Raw genomic sequence first — 16203 nt, forward strand, 5'->3', positions numbered from 1 at the left:
TAAACTCTCAGGCCCACTCCTTTTTTTCTAACGAGAAAAATAAATCTTGTACCCAGGGGGATTCTCCATTTCCGATTCAATTTGTGTGTGCGTTTCTGCATATGGTTCCTGCAGAGTTTTTAAGTACAACATGCAGATACCTGAGGTGATTGGATCACAGATTCTGTTCCTCATTCTGACCATTGCTCTTTACACTCTTGATACTGGCCACCAAAGGGAAAAAGAGTCTGAGCATCTGCAAAACATTTTCTTGTTCTGGAAGAGCAACTCATTACCCCAGTTCCACCGATTAGGAACCAGGAGTGGCCTTATCACAAATAAAGACCCCACTGGACGGATCACCTTTCCTTATTTCTAATGAAGGTAATGCAAGAGTATTTACTATTTTTGAGGTAAGAGGAAAATCAACTTTTCAGTATATGTTGTTTTATGGTTTTCATTTTTTCCCTGCACATGTTCTACTTTTTAACAAAGCCTATACTTACAAATGTCAGAAAAAGAAAAGAGTATCTTTTATTTAGATTTGAAGAAGACTTGCAAATTTAACAACAGAGTCCCTCATAAGTGTGTTATTGTTTGGTTTGGGTGTGTTGAGTTATTAACTTTCATCACACACAAGACACTCAGGAATGGCTGGCTTTCTAAAGTCTTTTTAGGACATTAAAATACTTCTAAGGACCTTATCCTCAGGTACTTGTTCCCACAAACAAACCCTACAGTGTTTTCCAAACTTTTTCAACTTGCCTTAATTTAAGAAATGTATGAAGATGACCCACTACAAACAGACCCCTCTATGTACATAACTTATATGAATACATATATCTATGTATGATTGAAACAAACATTTCACAAAGCAATAAGTGTTCTTGTTACTTGTAATCACTCGAATATCTTCCATTATATTGTATTTAGTTTTGATAAATACGCTGGTCTTGATCCACTAAACCTATTCCACAATGGTTGAAGTGGGTCACAGCCCACCCTAAAATAATGACCATAAACTCTATCATTACAAATGACTTCAGTGCTTCCACAGTCCCTGCTGAAGCACCCTGAGCCCCAATTTCCCCTTTTATCTTTCCAGTTTATTCCTTGAGAATCCCAACTCCTATCATTCTTCTACCCAACCAGGACATATGTTAGTAATTCACTGATCCCACCACTTGCCCTTGAATCCATCCCTTTCCATCTCTTTACCCTTCACATCAGATACATTCCATGACCCCTTACTGTAATCACTTCTGTGCACACTCTCCCTTCCTTTGCCTCCTCTTGCTTTGTCACACTGTCCTGGTGAAACTCTGACCTTGGTTAAATCTAATTCTGGGAACCCTGGGCCCATGTGCCAGCAGGTAAGCAGAGCCAAAGGGAAGCATCCTACTTGACGCTGGTCCCACCTTTCATGGGCTGCCACTGACTCCAGGTGGGCCTGGTGCTGCCCTTGTAAATCTCATCCAACCTCCTGGCTCTGAATACCCACTGATGACTCCTGCTTTACGTCTACAGCCCTGCTCTGTCCCTTGAACTGTGGGTGTGTGATACAGCTGCCTGTTTAGCAGCTCTACATGGAGGTCTAACAGACACTTCAGAGTTATCATGACAAAAGCAGAGCTGGTCACCACTCCCCACCTCAGTCTTGCTCTCCTGTAGTCTCCCTGTCTCAGAAATGCAGCTACCTTCTCTCAGTTGCTTTCCACCTGACTCACAGCCAATGCTGTAGCTCCCCAAGAAGCCCTCTACAAACCTCATGCTACAGCCCCTTTTCTGACCTCCTTTTCCCTAATCTTTGACACTCAGCCAGCACCAGGCACACTCCAACATCAGAGCCTTGATACTGGCTGCCTACCCCCAACCCCGACCCTGCCAAGAGGACTTTTCTCTTCTCTTGCAGTTTCATGGCTCACCTTCCTCAGATCTTAAAAATAAATGTGTGTGATGAATGAATGAATGATGCCAGTGCTGTACAAGTACACACTCTGCACCTGAGTTTCAAAGATAAAACCAAATGTTCCCGGAGAATAAATGCAATGTCAGTCCATTTTCTATAACCTCGCTACCTGCATGTAAGGCCTGCTCTCCTTTGTGCTGCCATGGACACAGAATCAGTAGCACTTGTCCTAGTGATGACTCTGTCCCTGACTGACCTGGGAAACACACGCACACCACACAAAGGGAATAAGGAAGATAGAGACACCTGGATCTTCCTGGACTTTTGGTTTCCCATTCCTAGGATATTTGCACTACTTTTTTGAAGATACTGCTGAAGCATAGGGAAGTGCAGATTTCTGAGAGCTCAAGCTGGGACTCAAACTTTGTCCAAAGGCCTTTGAGTCTGCTAAGGAAGGCAGAATCTAGAGAAACTGTAAATCAGAGGTTCAAGTGGCTCTCTGTTTCATAAGAAGTCTGAATTTACCTATTGAACAGGCAACCCTCAGGAGAAACTACTCACTCTGCAGAGCCTGTTAACTGGCAAAGCACCTATTCTAGATGCCCAGTTAACACAGAAGAGTTCAAGAAAGGAAAGAAAATAGGTTGTTTTGGGAATCAGATCGATCACATCAGGAAGTTTAGGTTGCTTTAGGAGATAGGGATGGAGTGCTAAAAAATCCCCTCATTTGGCTACTTGGAGCAGATTTGAATACCTGTGGGGTGATGGCTGTGACTGACAAATGAATTTAACAAGAGGCTCAAGAGGGACCGAGGAACTTGCACTGATGAAACAATTCATAAAATCTTTAAGACCAAAAAAAAAAATAGCAATATCACATAATAAGCACTCAAAAACCATAATTAAATCTAAATTTTGCCACACACTAAGCTGATTTAGGGCCTGGATGACCAAATATAACTTAAGAGTTGCAAAGGAAATAGCTCTCCTTACCTCTGCCCCTTCAAGGCCTGAGGCTTTGAGATCCTGCAAAGACACGACTCTTGACCCAGGAGGTCGGCACCATGAGCAGTCACTGAGGTAAGACTTTCAGAGGCCACAGGACCTGGAAATAGAAGGGCATACTGGATATGTTTGGATACATATGTGAGACACCCATTCAGGGGCTCCCAGAAAGAGCCTGGGAAACTTGGAGGGGGCAAGTTCCATATGGATGGAACGGAGAAGGGCTCGGAGAAATGTGATTTCAGCCCAGATGTAAAGGAAAACCCGAAGGCTGCTTTGGCCAGAATGTGTTGGTACATACTCATGAGGCAAATGAGAATAATTTTAAGAAGCATGCATAGGTTTAAATCAATTTAATAAATCCAGAATCAAAGGTGGACTAGGAAATCAAATCTTGGTCTAGTCAATTCCTCAAGGGAAAAGACAGTGGGATTTCCTCTAAGGATTCCAAGAAGGGGTCGATACAGGCCCAGTTCATTCAGGCTTCCAAGATCTCCTAATTAAGAAACCTTGGGACCTCTTCAGAATGGAAGCTGGGCAAGTCTCAAACTTGGAGAACCACTTGTAAGTGCTTCTTTGTAACCATGACTTATATTATAAAATAATGACTCTTTCTGTGGTGTGAAGAGTTACCTGGGGCCATCAAAACAAAACCCCACACACCCAAGGTGAGACCCCCTACAGGTGCTCTAAGTTTGACCTGAATATAGTTTTAATTGTAACAGATAATCTATCACACACAAAAAAAATAAACAAAGAATGAAAGCAAGAAGGGGGGAGGGAGGAAGAAAGGAGGAGGGAAGGAAAGACTCAAATGAAAAGGAAAAAACTCCATGGCACAACAGTTTTAATAAACTTGGTTTTTTGTTGTTTGTTTGTGGCAAATCAATTTACAGTAAGTTCTACATAACTAAGTAGCATTACATATATAATTCTTAAAAAGTGAAGCATTTTTCCACTTTGCAACTTGGTATTCATTTCTTTTCTTTTTCAAATAAAGATTTTAAATAATTCCTTGTTTTAAATTTGCCACCTGGAGCCTTAAAATTTGCCCTCGACTTTGTGATTCACGATGTGCTCTCAAATGGGCGTTATTAACAATGCTGAGCCATCTGGTAGCCTCCTGTTTGAGCCAATCACTCTTGCTAAGTAGGTATTAAGATCATTTGTTCTTGTAATGCTGAAGGAGTGCATATGCTGTAAACTTGTAAATGTACCAATCTTTTAAAACATTATTTTAAATTTGAGTGTCCTCTAAATTTCCATGCCCTCTGCCCTAATTACAGCTCTGCCCTTGAAATCTGTTTCATTGGCACTTGAATTAAAGTATCTTTGAAAGGGGGCTTCCCAGGCAGTGCTAGCCATAAAGAATCTGCCTGCCAATGCAGGAGATGCAGAAGACACGGGTTCTATCCCTGGGTTGGGAAGATTCCCTGAAGAAGGAAATGTCAACCCACTCCAGTATTCTTGCTTGGAAAATTCCATGGATAAAGGAGACTGGTGGGCTACAGTCCATGGAGTCCCAAAGAGTCGGGTATGACTGAGTGACTGAACACACACACACAAATCACTGAAAGGAACTAAGGAGGGGGGATGCTTATGAAGCCTTGAGGGACATAAAGAAAAGACATATCTAAGTGATACTAAGGAGAGACTCTTTCTGTTTAACCCTTAATTAATAGAACAAACAATTTTCCTAGCTTTCAAATTATATAGGACTTTTTTATACTTTCAAGTTCAATATTAGGCCTGAGACTCTAATATTGATAGGAAGGGCCAATAAAATAAAAAAATCTGCTGCTGTTGTTGTTTAGTAGCTCAGTCATGTCTGACTCTTTGCGACCCCATGTACTGTATGTAGCCCACCAGGATTCTTTTTCCATGGAATTTTCCAGGCAAGAATACTGGAATGGGGGTTGCCATTTCCTTCTCCAGGGGAACTTCTCAACTCAAGGATCAAATCTGCATCTTCTCAGTCTCCTGCATTGGCAGGTGGATTCTTTACCGCTGAGCCACTAAGGAAGCCCATAATAAAGAAAATAAAGTTCAAAAACTAAAAAAAAGAGAGAGAGATACTCCCAGGATCACCAGCTACCATCAATCCTCTAATATTCACTAAATTTCTAATTTGTCATTGGCTCTTGGAAGGAAAGTTATGACCAACCTAGATAGCATATTGAAAAGCAGAGACATTACTTTGCCAACAAAGGTCCATCTAGTCAAGGCTATGGTTTTTCCAGTGGTCATGTATGGATGTGAGTGTTGGACTGTGAAGAAGGCTGAGTGCCGAAGAATTGATGCTTTTGAACTGTGGTGTTGGATAAGACTCTTGAGAGTCCCTTGGACTGCAAGGAGATCCAACCAGTCCATCTTAAAGGAGATCAGTCCTGGGTGTTCATTGGAAGGGATGATGCTGAAAATGAAACTCCAATACTTTGGCCACCTGATGCGAAGAGCTCATTCATTGGAAAAGACTCTGATGCTGGGAGGGATTGGGGGCAGGAGGAGAAGGGGACAACAGAGGATGAGATGGTTGGATGGCATCACCAACTCAATGGACGTGAGTTTGAGTGAACTCCGGGAGTTGGTGATGGACAGGGAGGCCTGGCGTGCTGCGATTCATGGGGTCGCAAAGAGTCAGACATGACTGAGCCACTGAACTGAACTGAACTGAGCTTCTATGAACATACAAAGCCATCTGCTGTGGAAAGGTCACTATCACACGACACACATATGGGCCAGAAGGCAATAACTAGCGAAGAAAACACACGATCAAATTGCTGGGCAATTTTCTCATTAAATTAAAAAAAAAATGATACTTCAAAACAATACAAAACTTAGCTCTCATATTTGCATTGCTTTTGCAATGTATAGCTGCAATGCATGTTTGTTGCTGATGATTCTATTAAGAGCTCTCTAGCAATTTTTTTTCTCTATACCCAGTTGGTATTCCATGACAACAACAGAAAGATTATTCACAGATTGAACTTCATTAACTTTTAAACTGTGCAAAGAACCCTAGACAATGTCAGTGTCTGAATAGCACAATAGTAAGAAGAAGGCGAGACCGCTGGGCTAGAGGGACCAGAAGAGAAGAATGCACACAGCAGGAAGGGGCTTCACTAGAAAGCAGGCAATTGTGGTCCTCGGTCAGTGCTGGGAAGGGGACAGAATGTGTGGAGAAGACTACTGATGGGTCACGGGGAGGCAGGAAAGACCACATCCTTCCTGGATCTCCAAAGACCCAGCTCTTCCCTGGTCATTTCATTATTTTATAAAATCAGGAAATCCTCCATTCCTGTCTCATGCTATCATGTTCATTTTGGGGTGGGTGGAACACATAAAATGAAATCATCAGCCCTGGAGAAGGGCATGGCAACCTACTCCAGTATTCCTGCCTGGAGAATCCCATGGACAGAGGAGCCTGGCGGGCTATGGTCCATAGGGTTGCCAAGAGTCGCACACAACTGAAGCAACTTAGCACACAGCACACCTCTCAGCTGAGAGGGGAAAAGCAGTAGCTTCCCACTGACGTCAGCATATATTACAGAGAGCAGAAGAGAAGGGATGCTTTTTACCTGCTGGACTCCAAATAAAGCGCAGTTTATGTTCCCTTGGAGTTCACATTCAGAAAAAAAAATCATGTAGTGACCCTCAAAACAACCCCAGAAGGGGTATAGGGAGATCTTATAATGGGACAGTTCACTGGAAAGAGCGAAGGGTCTTAAATCCCCGAGTTACAAAGCAGCCTAAAGAGAAAGCATTATGCCATGCCTGAGCCATGCTACATGTCCTGGGCCGCTGCTTTCTTTTCCACACTGAATTGTGTTCTCTCATCTATTGTTGCAAGTGTTTCAGGGCCAATAGTAACTGGAGAGTCCAGTTTCTGAAACGGCTGGAGAGCAGATTGGTAGGAGATTGAGGGGCAGTTCCCCTGAGGAGGTAGCCCTTTTTCTCAACACTCCAGTTGTCTCCCCATCGCTGGAAGCAGAGAAGGCAGAGCCCAGTCATGCTGCTGTAATAGCCTGTGATTAAACCTTGGCTGAACTTTCCCCCACAAAACAAGGTATCACATAAAGTATCCAAAATCGGGAGTATTAGGGGAAAACAATCCTTCACTTGTTCAACCAAAGAGAGGTTTCTGGATCTAATTGTTACCTGCAGTGCACACCACACAAAGGTTGCTGGCGACAAGGCAGAGTTGTAAAAATAGCGTGACAAACAGCTGCAGATTTCAATTACTCCATGATCATCAGTGTATAGAATAAAGAGGCAATTTTGCAGAGGAGAAACCACAGGGAATACATTGGACTGACAACTGCCTGGAATTCAATTTGCCGAAGTGATATTGAAATATGGGGGGAAAGTCGAGGTGCGCTGATTAAGTTTCAAGCTGCTACGTTACTAATACTGTCTCACGAACCTGTCGGCTCTGTTGTCACCATAGCAACATGATCATCAGCGCAATCCTGAAAACAGGCTACACCACAGACTGTTCATTTACATTTGTGATAAATGCTGGGAGAGTCAGGTACATTAATAAGCCAGGACTTTCACACAACCTGGCAACCTAGAAAAATTGCAAAGAGCAGAAAATATTGTTTTTCTATACCTGTAGCTATTTGACACATATAAACAAACAAACAAATAAGAGATGAATGAACAGGAGAGTCAAATGTTAATCCAAGAAGAAACAGAAAACAGAATATTTGTTTTAAGATAGCACTGGTGATATTTAGATTTGCCCAGAGTACTTACAGGGCGGGAAACCAGCTTTGAGATCTTTGAGGTAATGGAAGTTTTCTCTCTCTCTCTCTCTCTCTCTCTCTCTCTCTCTCTCTCTCTCTCTCTCTCGTAATGAAAGGTCTCTCTCTCTTTTGCTCCCTCTTTCTCATAATGAAAGGTGTCTCTGTCTTTCTCTCTCTCACACACACAGGAACACACACAAAGTTAAAAAGATTACAAACGGAATTAAATTGTTGGTTCTCACTTCATATAGAGATGTTAAAAAAAGGGCTTTGAATGACAAATTTTGCTTACCTTAAAGAACAAATGAAAGAGGATTACAAAAAGCTTTTCGATAAACGGGGCTTATTAATTTGACTCATTATACAAATCTCATTCTCAAAATTTTTACTTCTATTTCCTTAACTTGTTAAGTGTCATCAACAACAAAGGAGGGCTTCCCTGGTGGCTCAGAGGTAAAGAATCTGCCTGCCAACCAGGAGACATGAGTTTGACCCCTGAGTTGGGAAGATCCCCTGGAGGAGAAAATGACAACCCACTCCACCAGTATTCTTGCCTGAAAAAATCCCATGGACAGAGGAGCCTGGCAGGTTAGAGACCATAGGGTCTCAAAGAGTCAGACACAACTGAAGCGACTGACCACACACACCACATCAAAGACAAAGTATAATATGAAAGTATACTATTTCTGGCTTTTTATTTTTATGAAGGAAATTTGCTTTCATGGTAAGAGTATGCCACAGAAATATTACAATCTGGCTTGGGAAATATGCTGTTTTTTCTGCAAAAAATAATCGGATAAGAGACAAATCTCAGAGCTAAATTTTCAAATGCTTGCTTTTTCAGAAAGGGCAAATGGATACATCTCCTCTGGAAGTACTAAATGTTTCTAGCATTTCCAGCCAGTATCTTCCATTTCCATGGAATAACACTCTCCTCTTTTGGCCCCTATCTGTCCCAAGACTACATATCAGCATTTCCAGCCAGTGTATTCCATTTCCACAGATTAACACTCTCTTTTTTTGCTCCCTGTCTGTCCCATGGCTACATATCAGCCCTGGCAACAAAACAGTCCCCCCTCAAGATTATGTGATACTGCGAGTTGGGAGTGAGGAAAGTTTATTTCCATGTGCTACCTCCAAAACAATCATTTCCCAAATACTTTGCTTATGGCAGTTCAAACAAAGTTCACTCTTAGCAGGATACTATAATAAAAATCTCCAGAAGCAAAGGCTTGTGCAATGCATTGTTATTTTATTAGCATCCTATTTAGACGGCTGTTACATTGCATTACTTTAATACAGGAATGTAGTCACTTTCATTCCAAAAGAAACCCACGATAACACTCAATAACAGACACCTGAAAGGGGAACTGACAAAAGCTCGAATGCCTCTTCCTCTGCCTCCTTCTTGGGCAGACTTCCCGGACTGTACTGCCAATCTGTGCATGCACGCCCATGCGCATCTCCTATCACTTTGTCTGATCGCCTCGTGCTCCAAATGCTTCCTTAATTCTTTGGAAAGCATCAAGGCACAGAGAAAAATATGAGGGATTTTGAATAAGTTAAGTGTGCACTGAAATCTCAATTTCCAGTTTTGGAACACTTGTGTTTGTATCATTTGATTTCTTGCATCTTTTCTTCTTCTTGTGTAAATGGGGATCACAACTATCCCACCCAGCTAAAGATTAGATAAGGTAATATGTTGAGTATCTACAATATCTGCTGCATGATGGGCACCCACCGGTCAAGGTTCGTTCCTTCCTCTTGCCTTCTCTCAGTGCACCTGACCCACCTTCATGCTCACCTACTCTTTGAAGAACTCCTCAGAGCTTCCTCCTCCACCACTCTTCATCAAAATGTTCCTGAACAAACTCTCAACCATGCCACCACACTCTAAACCTAATTCCTCCCTCAGGCTCATCAGTCAGACCCCTTGTTTGTGCACTGTTGAGTTGTGGGTTTTGGGGGGGGTTTTTGAGAATTAACTTTATCCTTTTCAAAAAAAATTAATTTTTTATTGGAGAATAGTTGATTTACAATGTTGTGTTAGCTTTTGCTGTACAGCAAAATGAATCGATTACACGTATAACATCCACTCTTCTTTTGGATCCTTTTCCCATATAAGTCATTAAAGAGTAGTAAGTAGAGTTCCCTGTGTAATACAGTAGGTCCTTATTATGTATTTTATATATTAGTGTGTATATGTCAATCCAAATCTTCCAATTTATGCCCTTTCCCCCTTGGTAACCATGTTTGTTTTGCACATCTGTGACTATTTCTGTTTTGTAAATAAATTCACTTGTACCATTTTTTTTTTTTTAGATTTCACATATAAATGATACAGGCATGCATGCACAGATATGATATTTATCTTTCTCTGTCTGACTTCACTCAGTATGGCTATCTCTAGGTCTATCCATGTTGCTGTTTCATTCTTTATTTTAATAACTGAACAATATTCCATTGTATACATGTTCCACATCTTCTTTATCCATTCATCTGTCACTGGACATTTAGGTTGCTTCCATGTCCTGGCTGTTTTAAATAGTGCTTCGGTGAACATTGATGTGTATGTATCTTTTCAAATTATGTTTCTTCTAGATATATGCCCAGGAATGGGACTGTTAGATCATATGATAGTTCTATTTCTAGTTTTTAAAGAAACCTCCACACTGTTCTCCACAGTGGTTACACCAGTTTACATTCCCACCAACAGTGTAGGAGGGTTCTCTTTTCTCCACACCCTCTCCAGCATTTATTGTTTGTAGATTTTTTGATGATGGCCACTCAGGTGCGAGATGATACCTCACTGTAATTTTTCACACATCACAGGCCAATGTCACCAATCATGGTTTTTTTACCTCCCCCTCCTTCTAGCACCTTCTTGCTTCTTATCATCCAATTCTTTTTCCCTTGGGGTATGCAGGTCCCTTCCTCACCACCAAGACAAAAAACACTGGGAGGCCTCCCAAAAAGGCAGTGTTCAAAGTAGGAAAGTTATAATCTGAAAACATCTCTTAAAAAGCTTGGTAGATTTATGAAAGCATAACACAGCAGAAAGATAATGTCAGAATCTAAGACAGGCTGGGTCCTGAACCCAGCTCTGATGAGAATCAGCAGATGAGTTGGGAATTGATAGTAGGCTAAAAAGCAAGATAATTCATCAAATATTGGACATAAATTTCCCAGATAGAGGCTGCCCGTTAATTGTTCTCCCCCATGCTAGACAGAAGGATTTACTTTCTCTTTACTCAACATGTGTGTGACAGAGAGTTGGAGATGAAATGAGCAGGGAGCCCAACTGCCCATCTCCAACCACTCCACCTGCCCTCTGTCTTAGTCCATCCCAGCTGCTGTAATAAAAGTACCGTAGATTGAGTGGCCTAAACAACAAACATTTGTTTCTCATAGTTCTGGAGGCTGGTAAGTCCAATGTAAAGGCACTGACACAGCTGAAGTCTGGTGAGGGTCATTCCTGGCTCATAGATGACTGTCTTTTTGCTGCTTCTTCACATGGTAGAAAGGGACAAAGGAGCTCTCTGGGATCTCTTTTATAAGGGTGGTAATCTCACAAATGAGGGCTCCACTCTCATGACCTAATTACCTCCCCAAAATACCACCTTTTGATACTATCACATTAGGAGTTAGGATTTCAACATGTAAATTTTGGAGGCACACAAACATTCAGTCTATAATATCCTCCAAACTATTCCTTTTCTGCAAGCAGAACTTCTCATTTTCTATGACACCAAAAGGCATCAATGTGGTAGTAGAAGAGAGGAGGTCTGGATGCTGGCTTCAGTGCTGGTACCAATTACAGGATTTTGGGTCCTGTAAGCCCTCCAGGCCCCATTTTCTTATCACAAGGCTAATCATTTGGGGCCATAGACCCCTTTGACAACCTGCTGAAGCCTGTGAAACCCTTCTCAGAAGAATGGGTTTAAGTGTATAAAAGAAAATATATATAAAATATAAAATTTTATATTTTATATAAAATATTTATTTTATATAATTTATTTATATAAAATATATAAAAATATAAATAAAACTAACTATTCTGTATCAGTTATCAAATATTTAAAAAACAAAATTGTCATATAATAATATCTATGCTTCTTTAGTAACTCAATCAATAAAATGGCAGATCTAATATTGGCAGGTCTAATAAAGACTAATTTTGAAGTAAGGATAATTATAAATAATACTTCAAAATATCTATTATAGAGTGAAGTAAGTCAGAATGAGAAAGACAAATACCATATATTATTTGTTTTTTTACTGGTCCAACAGTCTTGTCTTTACTTTTCCTTTAAAGCAAGAAAACAGAATGCGAGTAATCAGAAAGCACTATCAGGCCTCAGTTAACCCAAGACACTAGCTTCTTAGTCCCAAAAGCACTTGCAAAGAAAACCATGGGGGGCACAGGAGGGTGGAAGCACTTCATAATAACCGGAATCCCATGAGTGTGTGTGTATGCCAAGTCTCACAGGCTATTTTTTGTATTTATCCTTTACTTGGTCACTTTTTTATTTTTACCCTCAAATACTAGTTTTTCTTTGACATTTTTTCCTCAAAGTATAAAAAGTATGAAATAAAACAAGCTCTTGCATTGCACACACTTCAAAGTGTACAATTCAAGCATTATAGAGCTATCTACATACCGATAAATCCCATCAAATCTTGGATAATTCAATAATATACAAAATACCAGGGCACAGAAAGAACTAAAACCCACTTTTTTTTGATACACGTAAGATTCAAATATTCAATCTAAAGAAAAACACTTAATCATTTTCGCTCTCCTCCACATTCGCATGTTGATATACTTATTAAAATATTCCTGTATAATTAATGTTTGGTCTTATTATTTCAAGTCAGGTTCAAAACCAGCCATCCAGACAAAACAGGTAATCAGAAAGACTGTTTCTTCCCCACCTCCCTAACCCCAATAACTATGAAGCCAATTTTACGACATGACTCCAAACACTGGATTGTGATGACAGATGCTAGGTCCAATTTCTTCAAAATCCTTTTTGGTGTGGCATACTTGGTAGAACTCAGGTGTGGAAGCCAACATAGATCCTCCAAACCAAACTGCATATCGTTGCATGTGAAGTGTAATGACTTGTACATCAACAGGTTTTGGCTTCAATCTACCACCACTCAATTCCTCACTTAATTTCAGCCTGGCATCTACAGTTCTTTTCAAATCTCTTGGCAAACAACGTCCAAAGTCCCTGAACATGGTTGAACCTCCAGAGAGGACAATATCCTTGTAGAGAGGATGTCTGGCATCGATAGGACAATTCTGAATTACTTCATCTACAACTTCTGAGATAGGCTGGGTAAAGTCTGGGTTAGCAAACTCTGGATGAAAAAAAATTTCAGGTCCCAAGAATCTCTCATATCCAACATCAATGGAAAACTTTCTTTGAGATAGCATTGATTTCAGTATACTGTTTAATCCACTTTGATCCATGTGTATCATACTTGTTAAATTCTTTTACTAAGTCTGGGCAGACATAACTATAGTGCTCCTTCACTGCCTTAGCAGTTTCCAAGGATTGCTCTGGAGGAATTCCTACTTCTCAGTTTCTCAACAATTGCTGAATAAAATATGTTATATCTCATCCTGTGATTGGAATGTGCTTAATACAGCTGCCAATCACATACCCTTCAGCCACAGGGATAACATGAGTGACTCCATCTCCACCGCTTATTACCGTACCAGTCAATGTCCGATCTCCTACTTGTCTGGAGGTCCAAGATGCAGCTAAGGCAAGAACGGCCTGTACAGCAATGTACAAGCCAGGAACATTGAAGGACTCAAACATTATTTCAGCAGTGTATTCCCTGTTTTCTGGAGTATTCAGTGGAGGTTCAGTCAAAAGAAAATAATGATCTTCAGGTTCCACCCTTAAATATTTAAAGATCACTTGCTCCATAAACCTTTCCATCAAGTCCCAGTATTCAACTATACCATGGCGGATTGGCCACTCCGTTGCATATGTAGGTTTTTCTATTGCTTCATCACCAATGAAGAAGTCTAGGTCGTCAACACCTTTCATCACCCTCCTTGATCTCCCACTTTTGCTGACTCCTTAATAGCAATACAAGAAGGGATGATAAACTGTGGTTCCGTATTTCCAGCATATCCTAATTTTGTATACCCCGTGCCACAGTCCACCACACAGGCCGGCAGCCGTCCCGCCATCTTCCTCCTCGCCTGATGCTGCTGCTGCCGCCGTCTGCTCGGGGCCGGTTGAGGCCAGGGATGGACAGCGAGAGGTAGAAGCTATCTGATCATCCACGGCCGGGCCACCCTCTCTGTCTGGGGGGGAGCCGGGAAGCCGAAGCTGACAAATACCATATATTAATGTATACATTTGGAATCTAGAAGGATGGTACTGACAATACTATATGCAGTGCAGCAAAGGAGACACAGATGTAAAGAACAGACTTTTGGACTCAGTGAGAGAAGAAGAAGGTAGGATGATTTGAGAGAATAGCATTGAAACATATAAATTACCGTAGGTAAAATAGATAACCAATATGAGTTTGATATATGACTCAGGGCACCCAAAACTGCTCTGACAATCTGGAGGGATAGGATAGAGAGCAAGGTAAAAAGGCAGGTTCAGGATAGAGGGGACACATGTATACCTATGGTCAATTCATACTGATGTATGTCAAAAACTGTCACAATATTATAATTATCTTCCAATTAAAATAAATAAATAAATAAATTTTTAAAATATCTGTTATAATCAGAAATATTTGAAAATAGCTGAGATTTCCAAAGGTGTGTGTGCTTAGTCACTCAACCAGGTCTGACTCTTTGCAACCCCATTGACTGCAGCCTGCCAGGCTCTTCTGTCCATGGGGATTCTCCAGGCAAGAATACTGGAGTGAGTTACCATGCCCTCCTCCAGGGCATCTTTCCAACCCAGGGATCAAACCCAGTTCTCCTGCATTGCAGACAGATACTTTACCCACCAGGGATTTCCAAGCGGATAAAATTAAAGATACTGCTCTAATACTGTGACTTGTGGGCTACATTCTTAATTTAAGGAAATGCATAATTTCAGTTAGGGATTAGTCAAAATAGTGTTTTTTAAGATAAAGGAATTCTTCCACATGATCTCTAAGACACCTTTTGACTCTCTGATTCCCTCCTTCTCACCAGGCTGTTCACCAACACTCCCTTTCACCTGCTTCTAAATGGCCACCTCCTCCTGATTCCACTGGGCTCCAGACCTTGTTGAACTTCACAGGAAGACATTTTAATGTTGTCTTCACTACCATATTGGAATTTGTCACCCCTAAACTGTCGGGAGTTGTAATCCCCAATTCTGAATCTTCTCGGCCATCTTTTCTGCTAAATCTCTCTGAGCTTCAGTTTTCTCCTTGTAAAAGAGGATGACAATGGTACTTGCCATATAGCTTCTCTGAGGATAAAGCAAGTTTCAATGCAGAAAGCACTTAGAATATCAAGTGGAACACAGTGGAGTCACAAAAGACATTAACTGTTTTCTTTTTATTAATAATATTATTCCATTGCTTTTGGCCACTAAGAACTCAGAGAGAAAAATAACAGAACATGCTACCTGACCCACTACAAAGGTGCACCATTTAGCTTCCACTGGATCACAACATCACCTTTCAATTCTTAGTTATTCACCAAAAATTTATCAACAATGAGTGTGAGTGTTTGAGCACTCACTATGTGCTAACCACTATGGTAGATGCTGAGGAATGAGACATACATTTATTCAACAAATATTTATCAAGCACTTCCTGGTGGCTCAGAAGGTAAAGAATCTGCCAGCAATGCAGGAGACCCAAGTTCAGTCTGTGGTCAGGAAGATCCCCTAGAGAAGGCCAAGGCTACTTACTCCAGTATTCTTGCCTGGACAGAGGAGCCTGGAGGGCTACAGTTCATGGGGTCACAAAGAGTTGGACATGACTGAGCAACTAACACTTTCACTTCTGCTGTGTGGGAGGTACTGTTGCATTATGGCAGATCTAGCAAAGAACAAAAAAGAGGAGGTCCCATGGATATTACATTCCAGTGGAAGTCTTCCCTTTTGATCATGATGGACAAAGTTCCCATTCTGCTGAACCTCACATCTAGTTGGAAGTGACAGACAGTAGATTGTTCAATCAGCAAGCAAACAAATGAGGAAATATCAGGTATTGTGGTGTGTTGTCACATCAGCCATCATCAGCCACCGTTTTACTTTCCCCTACCTCTCTTCCATACGATAATCTTCGGTCTTACTTCCCTCTTGCACCATCTCATTGCCACAATTGAGAATTATGTATTAAACAACTTTTACTTTACTTCTATTTCTTATTAACATTCCCTCCCAAACTCCCATAACTTGAATTTCCATTCCCTCCATTATACTGAAACTACTCTCTCAAAGGTCATTGTTAAGTCCCTTTTGATTAAAAGTCCTTTGGGGAACTATATCCCTCTAGGCCTCTCTAAACTGTCCAGTCTAGATAATTGGGGTCTGCTTCTCAAAATTATCTTCTTTTTGGAGTTACTGCTCTGTC

The 16203-nt window shown here is 41.0% G+C and overlaps 1 long non-coding RNA gene and 1 pseudogene across 1 annotated transcript in view; both read right to left on the reverse strand.

Annotated features, from left to right (window-relative positions):
* Positions 1–2778: 2778 nt before the first annotated feature.
* The window catches only part of LOC132342590 (uncharacterized), a 141531-nt gene continuing 128106 nt past the window's right edge, over positions 2779–16203 (reverse strand). The window contains exon 4 of the long non-coding RNA XR_009491015.1: positions 2779–2993. This is a non-coding gene — a long non-coding RNA (uncharacterized lncRNA). The remainder of the gene's footprint in view (positions 2994–16203) is intronic.
* On the reverse strand, positions 12295–13934 carry LOC782706 (actin-related protein 3-like; annotated as a pseudogene).

The sequence above is a fragment of the Bos taurus genome, chromosome 17, assembly GCF_002263795.3.
Source record: "Bos taurus isolate L1 Dominette 01449 registration number 42190680 breed Hereford chromosome 17, ARS-UCD2.0, whole genome shotgun sequence".
Classification (NCBI taxonomy): domain Eukaryota; kingdom Metazoa; phylum Chordata; class Mammalia; order Artiodactyla; family Bovidae; genus Bos; species Bos taurus.